Raw genomic sequence first — 9515 nt, 5'->3', positions numbered from 1 at the left:
GGTGTAGGTGTGTGGGTCCCAAGAAAGATTTGAATTTTGAATATTTTCAAAAAAATGTAATCTCCCTTCTACATGCCCTGCTACGGCCCGTAGCAGGGTGTTGTTTCCCACATGACATTAATTGAAATTTAGGGCTGTTGGTTGGAGGCTGCTAGGGTGCTCGTAGCAAGCCCCTTATTTTTCTATGGGATGAATGCTTCTCTTGGGTTTTTATGGGGTTCTTCTGGGCACAGTTCTTTGAATGATTTTTCTCAACTTTTTTCAACATTTTTTTACCTATCTTTCTTTGTCTTTGTGAGCTTTTTATTAACTGAAAAGGAAATAAAATAACAAGAAAACATATTAGTGCAAAAAAACGTGGATTTCCTCCCACGAAGCGCTTTGTTTAAGGTCATTTAGCTCGACCACCTACACCCTCAACTCAAGAGGGTGCCTCCTTCAAATTAGAACCCCTAGCATGTCCCTTAGCCATTATTGGGACCCAACTAACTCTAGTCATCCATGCCATGCATTCTTCTTCCCTTTTCTTACTCCGATACAAAAGCTCATACTTTTGGTCCGATTTTTCATGGACTATCTCTTTCACTTTCTTTTTCTCCTTAGGCGTATTCCTTTTTAACCACAGACATGCCTTATGGTTTTTGGGCACATTACCTTTCATAACAGGAACATCAAGACCATGGTTAGTAGGGATATTATTTTCTTCCAATGCCTCTCCATGACTCTTAGCTTTGGTATCAACCTTCTCAACTTCAACGCCACCGAGCAAGCTCTCTTCCAATTTAGCGGTCGAAGGAGGTCTCGATTTGCTCTCTTGAACACAACCGTATAGCAAGTCCACCAAACAACATGAACCCCTTAAGGAGCGGTTATTCAACAATATTTCTAGAATGAATTCAATTTTCTCTTCTCCCACCTCAAAAGGCAACCTCTCTCTCTTGAAATCTATGACAGCCCCCGCCGTAGCTAAGAAAGGCCTACCTAAAATTATCGGGATTTGAAAATCTTCATAGATGTCCATTATAACAAATTCAACTGGCACATAATACTCTCCGACTGTTACCAGAACATCCTCTAACACACTTATAGGATACCTAACTGATCTATCGGCAAGTTGCAAAGACACATTAGTAGGTTTCATGTCTCCCATATCTAACTTCTTACACACCGACAAAGGCATCAAGATAACACTAGCTCCTGGATCACAAAGCTCTCTCTTTCAAAGTCCATGGTACCTATATGACAAGGGATAGAGAAAATTCTCAAATCTTTGAGCTTAGGGATTATCATGTTTTGAATCACGACACTACTATCAACGGTAATAGCCACGATTTCACGATCCTCTAGCTTTCTTTTATTGGAAAGGATCTCCTGTAAGAACATAGCATATGAGGGCATTTGGGTTAGTTCTTCGGTGAAAGGAACGATGAGGTGGATCTTTTTAGAAGTTTCACAAACTTTTTGAATTGGACCTCTACTTTGCCTTTCACAAGCCTTTGTGGGAACAAAACAATAGGTTTGTAGGGAGGAGGAGCAACATAAGGTGTTTCCTTCTCAACCTCTTCAACGACCTCTCCTTTTAGAGTGGTGTTAGCACACTCTTTTCAACCTCTCTCTCTCTCTCTCTCTCTCTCTCTAACTAGAACTACCCACATGTTTACCGCTACGGATTGTCACGATATTCAAATTTCACTTTGGATTTTATTCGGGTTTCCCCGAAATGATATGGGAGGGGCGAAAGAAGCAGCTTGTTGTTATGCAACTTGAGAGATTTGAGTCTCCAAGATTTTGGTATGAGTGTCAACATTGTCAACCTTAGTGTTCAACTGCATAAGTGCCTTATTGGTAATGGGGTTTTGATGTATAAACTCATTATTTTGACGGGTTTGCGTCAACGCAAAATTTTCCATCAAAAGTTCAAGGTGTTAGGCTCGGTTAGTATAGCTTTTTGGAAACTCGGCGGTCCCATGGCTTGTTTGGGGTTATTATTCCTATAAGAGAAATTAGGGTGATCACGCCACCCCGAATTATAGGTGTTGGAGTAGGGATTGTTCCACTAGTTATTGTTCATAAAGTTTGCATTTTCTTGGGTGGATCCTCTTGTGAGGATCATTTGGAAATCTCTACCGGTGTTCCCATTAACTCTGCATATCTCACAGTAGAGGGTAACAGGGGAAACAAAAGCAACATGGGCAGGAATAAAGGGTGTTGGAACGTGCAATGCTTAAACTATATATCTTTTGATAAATGACATCCACCTTAGTATTCATATGGTTAAACACATTAACCTTATAAAGACCACCGGTCTTGGGGGTAGATTTAACGATAACTAGTCGGATGCTTCCCCATAATTTGTGGTTTTTGGCCATTTCTTCTATCAAGTTATAGGATACATCTTGAGAACTATTCGTTGGGGCTCCGCCGGAAGCCGCATCTAAGGTCATCCTTGTGGAGTAAAGGAAACCATTGTAAAAGGTGTGGATAATCATCCACTTCTCAAGCCCATGGAAATGGTATAGACTTAATAAATCTTTATAATTCTCCCACGCGTCAAAGAATTATTCCATATCTTCTTGCCTGAAGTTGTTAATCTCATTCCTAACTTTGGCCGTTTTACTTGGCGGAAAGTACCACGCAAGAAAGGTCACTTTCAATTGGGTCCAGGAAGTAATAGAATTGACGGGAAAGGATTGAAGCCAAGTCGTGCACGATCTCTTAAAGAAAAGGTAAACAAATGAATGTGAATGGAGTTTTGGTCAACACCACTGACTTTAAAGATACCATAGTTATCAACAAAGATCGAAAGATGAAGATTCAGATTTTTAGAAGGTGAATCTGCAAATTGATTTGTTGCATCACACCAATCAAATGAGGTTTTAATTCAAAATTATTAGCTGCAATCGGCGGGTGCACAATATTATAATACAGTTCCTCTTCGGTAGGAATCACATAATCCTTAAAAGGCTTAGTATTAACCGGATCACCCATAGTTTGTAATATAAGATTTCGGCATCTTTCGAGTAAGAAATGCTCGAACTCATCTATGACCTCAATTAAGTTTCCAAGAAAACAAGTTCTTCGCATACAAGAACAACGAGAACCACATCATACAAACACAATAAAAGAAAAAAAACAAAAAAAATAAAGCTCTTGTCTATACGGTGATCAAATGGTAATTCAGTATTAAACACAATTGGTTCCAGGCAACAACGCCAAAAACTTGATGCAACCGCAAGTGCACGGTTGTGCGAAGTAGTAAAAGATATCGAATCACAGAGGCCAATGACTTAAGTAGATAATCCTTCATATCGATGTATATCTAGAGAAATCGAAAATATGGGTTTTGGTAAAACAACTTAAGTGGAAAAACACTTAAATGAAAATAGTTTATTTGTAAAACTACTTAAATTCCAATTTAGGCAAACAAACCATAGGGTTATGGTTCTTACTTTAGCATAATCGTACGATCCAAGTCAATTCTATTATGAGAATTCCGCATAAATTATAAAAAATAGATAAATATGGTTAATACCTGCTTTCGCCAGCACATTGTCCTATCGACGATGAATAATTCGTCTAATTTCGTACGATGGGATTATTCGTCGATGATTCGTTACTTTTGCCCAACTATATAGTTTTCTCAAATTCGGCCTAGGCGCCTCTGCTGCTACGGTACGTAGTAGCTACTACAGGTGGTCGTAGCAGCCCCTAGTTTTACTATGGGGAGAAATTATCTTTTGTCTTTTGCCTTATTTTGCTTATTTTTTATCCCTCTTTGTCTTGGATGTTCATTAGGCCCTGAAAATAGGAAGAACACGTAACCAAAGCTTAAAACATGATAATTGGAAGTAGACCGAACAAAATGTGATGAAATACTAAGAGAAAATGATTAGAAATAACGATATAAAAACTACTTATCAGGAGCAAAGCGCCAGAAGTGTCAATTGGCTAAATTTTCATGGATCCAAGAGACATTGACATCACATATCCATCAAAAACCTTAAGACATTAGAGGTATGAGTCATTTCTCTTATAAATCCAACATTTCCTCCATTTCTAGTCGATGTGGGACTAAATCACTCACACTTGAATCTAACAATCTTAGTGTTGACTCTTGGATTTGTTTTGTAACTACGACTAAAACAAAATAAAAAGATAAATAGATTACATTTGAGTTTTGGTATTGTTTTGTTGTTATGAAAAGACATTTTATGACCCACATGGTATTCTCACACTAGTCGAAACCCCGTCATCCATATTTTTGATAACTCGAATATAGGTAGACCTAACTATTTTCTTCTCTAAAACTTTCCAAAAAAATATCTCTATACACTATATCACATGCATTCTCTAGATCGATGAAAATTAAGAGTAACTATTTTTATTTATTTATTAGATATCACTCAATCACACGCCATAGTGATAGATTGTTCTCATGGTTTGTCTTCCTGCATAAAACCAAATTAATTATTGATAATTTGGATCTTTTTTCTTAGTCCTAACTTGATCATTATATGGTATGTCTCGTAAGATTAATCCCCTATTGTTTACTCAATTTTGTATATATCCATTATTCTATTAAATTGGTATTTTATCATTGGCAAAAAGCATGGATTTTATTTATTCTTATAAATAGAAATTAATGTGTCTTTTTCCGATTCATCTAATTGTTTCTTTGACCGGTCATTATCTACTTAAAACCTCTGCGATCCATCGAGTATATATATTTTCAAGAATTTTTTATACATCAATAAATATGTTCCTGACCTGATTGTCTTGTCATTATCTATTCTTTTCGCGCTTTTTTTATCTTCATGTTCTTAATAAAAATAGTAATTTTGATCATCCTCTATAATATCTATTATTATTATTATTATTATTATTATTATTATTATTATTATTATTATTATTATTATTATTATTATTATTATTATTATTATTATTATTCTATAGGTTTTCATATGAATCATTAAATAAGTTATATAAGTAATCCTTCCATATTTTTTTAATATTTTTTTAACCAAAATTGTATCTTCTCCATCTTTTATATTATTCACTTTGTCCAAATCTTCCATATTTTTTCCACTTGTTAAAAAGCTTATTTATAATTATTTTTTTTCAATGGTTCTTAAAGATTGTTATAACCCATCAAAAACTTTATTCATCATATCCTCTATTGTCTTTATTGTCTTTTTGGTCTCTTTCTTAGATTCTTTATATTTTTCACAACTTTCAACATTCTTTTACCTAGACTAAACTTTAAAGCAGTTATTTTTATTATAAATTTATTTTGCTCACATTTGTTTCACCCCATAAACTCTTTACCCTAAGTACAAAACCTCTAGATTTCCTTAACACTTGCATTTACTCGAGGCTTTCCGAAATCTCTCTATTAAATCTTGTGTTTGAATATCCTTTCCATGAAATCTGATTGTGTCTTCTTCTCTTTATTTTGTTCCTAACCCTTACATATATAATCAATACTATGTGTTATATAGTCATAATCTCTCCAAGTATGAATTTACGTTACAAACAAATATTTATTATAATTTTCTAACAAGAAAGGAGTATATTTGAGAACAGTACACTCCACTTTTACTTTTATATGTGATAAAATATATTTACTTTATCTGAAAATACATATTAATTATTATAAGATCAAAATAAAACAAAAATTATAGAACAACTTCCATGACACCATAACTCATATGCAATCCCTAACAATCTTAAATTTAATTCATTAATTTATTTATAAATAACGAATACAAATATAAATACTTAAATACTCGTTTGACCTAAATAAATATTAAAATTGCTATCACCCTAGATGAGATGACTACTTTTTTTCAAATAATATAATTACATATATTATTTTAGTTTTTAGTTTTTTATATATTTATTTTACTACGGATAATAATATTGTAGACACCTCAACCAACAAATGTGAATACATTTTTGTAGTAACATTCAAAATTTCAAACTTTCATTTATTACAAGAGACTAGTACTTCATTACACCATACTCAATCCAACATTTTACAATAGATTGAATCCATTAATACCTTAAATAGATTCTACAAATTTTCCTCCTACCTTCTTCTACCAAAATTGTGAGTGTGTGAGGCATGGCCCCCACCATATTAGAGGAGCAAAATTCCATGTGAAGCTAGGGACCAACCAGCTAGATATGTCATGTGGGAGGCTAATCCAGGTGGGGCTCTAACCACTTTATTTTCTTTTATTTTCGTTTACTTTCTCTCTTCTACCATATGCTAAAATTGACTATTCTGCACTTGCTTATGTTTGTGTCACCACCCAACCTAAATTATACTCCCTCCGTTTTTAATTATATGTCGTTTTGGAAAAAAAAATTGTGCCAAATTATAAGTCGTTTTGTAATTTCTATGTAGAATTAATTTTTTTCTTCCTAAAATACCCCTAATTCATCTCTTTTTTCTATAATTTTCATAATTAAGTGAATCTTGTATTCCAATGTAGAGTGACATTATGAATATTGTTTTTCAATGCATTAGTCCAACTTTTTATAGAAAAAGTCTTCCTCTCATAAAACTTTATATTAATTTGTGATGTTTTCAAAATTCCTCTCTCTTAAGAATATACTAACTCCCAATTAAAACTCAGAAATATCTCTCGTCAACGTGAATTCTCAAGTTTTATATATTGTGCATTTTTTAATCCTTCTTCCTATCATAACAAAAAAAATAATGAAGAGCCATAAGAATTTGGAGGGAAAATTTTAACAAAAAAAAATCTTAATTTTTTCTCCCAGAGTGCTTTAGCGTATCTTTTGGTGAGTGATGGAAATTTTGGGAGGGAGAAAAATAAGGAATTAGTGTAGGATAGAAAAAGACACGTATAAATTTAATTAATTTAATGTTTTATTTCTGGAATATATTGGAATAAATGCAATCTAGATATTCCATCAACAAATCATAATGATTAATCTGGTATATTTTGAAACAAGAGATTTTGAGTGTTTTTAAAAAGGATAATATTGGAATACCCTATAATATATTTACAAAATTAGCAAAAGTTAATAACTTCCTTGGTATCTGGAAAAAGTCTAAAACGACTTATAAAAAAAAACAGAGGGAGTATTTATTTTTCCTTTTATTTCTACATTCTGATGGATCATTCTTCCTTTTTTTTATATAATTAAAAGTGAGAATTTTAATCCTAAATAAGTTTTTATTATTTTATAAAATGTGGTTTGACTAATATCTATTGCATTTTTAAAATTATTTATAAAAATAAAATATATATAAAATAATTATTTAAATTTTATTGACATCTTCATAAAAATAATATATACACAGACATTTTTTTAACAACATAATTTCTCAAAAATATTCATAAGAATAAATTTTATAATCTTAAAACAAATAATTTCGAATGTATTATCACTACTTTCTGTGTATCCAATTTCTATTGGTTATTTCTCACAACAATTTCATATACCCCTAATCATGATGAGTTAGAAGTGGCATGAGGTTGCTGATTTGATTGGTCACTACATTTATGTAATTCTGAAAGAAAAAAATACTACGTATTATTTTTGCATGTCTAAATCATTGCTTAGAATAATTTTTTTGACATATGTTTGTGTTGATTAAGCAATAAACAAAACTAAACCCTTAGATGAAGGTGACAACAAATTATTTAAATGATTTAAAAACTTTAAAGTTTCCCATCACATGTAATGTAGGTTGCTTGTGATATATAAATGTCAATCCAAATTCCTTATAAATAATAATGAGAAAAGTCTCAATCTTTAAACATATATTTTTTAATAAAAAGTTCGTTGGTACCTATAGAAAGAGACGGGTACCTGTACCCTTAAAATAAAATTTAATTTTAATTTTAATTTGCTTTAAAATTATTATAAAAAAGGATGCAAGTTAAATAATCAAATACTTATTGTATCTATTATAAATATATTCAAATACTATTGATGAACTCGGGTGCCTTATATACATGAATGATTTGGTAAGATAACTAATTCTTTTTGGTAAATATACCTGTAGGTTAATAATATGTATCTCAATAATAATAATAATAATAATAATAATAATAATAATAATAATAATAATAATAATAATAATAATAATAATAAGATATTCTATCACATTCTCATAGATTTAGTAAGAAGATGTGCTACGATTAAAATCTCTCTAAAATTTTAAAAGAGCACTAAGGAATGATCTTTGGTGAAGATATTTGTAATTTGATGACACGAGAGAACATAAAGGGCGTGGACTAACCACGGACAACTTTATTTGAAGAAGAAACGAATGTCCATCTTGATGTGTTTGGTCTATTGATGTTGAACTGAATTATTAGATAGATATATTGCATTAACAATATCACAATATATCATGATAGTTTTGTGAATCGTGCAATGCAACTTTAGAAGCAGGTTACGTAACCAACAAGAATCGAATACCATGTTTGCAACACCATAATATTCAGCTTCAGCACTAGAGTAGGATAATGTGGATTGACGTTTGGAGGACCAAGAGAGTAAGTTGTCACAAAGAAATATGCAGTAATTAGAAATTGTTCTCTTGGTATCTAGGAAGCCTCCTCAATCTGCATCTACGTGAAATATGTATTGGATAAAGGTGAAGTCTATAGACTAGTTCTTTTAATGTAGGGCAAGACGCGCCTAAGAGATGCGCCTAAGAGACTGTATATGAACATCCATCGAATTATGCATAAATAAATAAACTTGTTTCACCGCATAGTAGATTTATGGTCTTGAGAATGTGAGATATATTAGAGAGCTTGTAAGAAAATGATAAAGAGATGGATCCTCATATAGATCATTGGTTTTGGTGTTAAGCTTCAGTTTTGAATCAACTAGGATAGGACATGGATTACATAAGGACATACCAACACATTCAATAACTTCTTATGCATTTTTTTCTAAGATAAGAATAGACCATCAACATGTCGAGTGACAATAATTTCCAAAAATAACTAAGTGCTCCCAAGTGTTTTCTAGAAAATTTAGAGTCGAGAAGTGATATGACAGATTGTAAAAATCATCAATAAAAGTAACGAAAATGATGTTGTTAATATATAGAAGAAGATATGCAATATGAGTGTCTTTCTGGTAGACTAAAAGACAGTTGTAAGATTTAATTTTGAAGAAACAATAAATGAAACATAATTTACAAAATGTTTGTACTAAGCTTCAGGGGATCACTTGAGGTCGTGCAATAATTTGCAATGAAGGAAAATATAATTTGGGTGAGTTAAATCTTTGCACCCTAATGATTGATACGTTTAGATTGTTTCTTTAAGCTCACCATGTAGGAAAACATGTTTAACATCCGATTGATGAATGAGTCATGCTTTAGAGAGAGTAAGGTTGAGCACGGTTCAAATGGTTGCCATTTAAAAACTGGGCTGAAGGTCTATCTACAATCCACACTAACCTACAAGTGGGGCTTTAAGCATCTCAAAAGAAAATTCATATTTTTTTGTGTCTAA

General features: G+C 32.1%; 1 non-coding gene across 1 annotated transcript; it reads left to right on the top strand.

The window, feature by feature from the left end:
• Positions 1-2499: 2499 nt before the first annotated feature.
• LOC127099377 (small nucleolar RNA R71) lies at positions 2500-2606 on the top strand. The gene has a single exon (XR_007793884.1). It is a non-coding gene; the product is annotated as a small nucleolar RNA R71 (small nucleolar RNA).
• The last annotated feature ends 6909 nt before the right edge of the window (positions 2607-9515 follow it).

This window comes from Lathyrus oleraceus, chromosome 6 (assembly GCF_024323335.1).
Source record: "Lathyrus oleraceus cultivar Zhongwan6 chromosome 6, CAAS_Psat_ZW6_1.0, whole genome shotgun sequence".
NCBI classification, from domain to species: Eukaryota; Viridiplantae; Streptophyta; class Magnoliopsida; order Fabales; family Fabaceae; genus Lathyrus; species Lathyrus oleraceus.
The sequence above is the reverse complement of the archived record's forward strand: the minus strand, read 5'-3'. Positions and strand labels throughout refer to the sequence as shown.